We start from the raw sequence: 277 nt of genomic DNA, 5'->3' as shown, positions 1-277 counted from the left end.
TGTTAGAATAGTGCATCTATGTGTGCTAATGAACTTTATAACTAGATCTAGTGACAGCGAGGTAGAGGGCGATAGTAAGTTTAATACGCGAAGTTTCCAATCTACACACACACACGTTTTTCTATGTTCTTCTATGGAAACATTCGTCACACGCGCAACGTTTTGTCTTTTCTTTATACGCTCGAGCAGCCTTTTTTGTTAATCGCATAAACCGTGTGAATAAAGCCGAATAAACATATCTTGTGTTCAAGCATAACTCTGTGGAATCCAGTTCTGT

Source organism: Trachymyrmex cornetzi, unplaced genomic scaffold, assembly GCF_001594075.2.
Source record: "Trachymyrmex cornetzi isolate Tcor2-1 unplaced genomic scaffold, Tcor1.1 scaffold333, whole genome shotgun sequence".
NCBI lineage: Eukaryota > Metazoa > Arthropoda > Insecta > Hymenoptera > Formicidae > Trachymyrmex > Trachymyrmex cornetzi.
Note: the sequence above shows the minus strand (reverse complement) of the source record.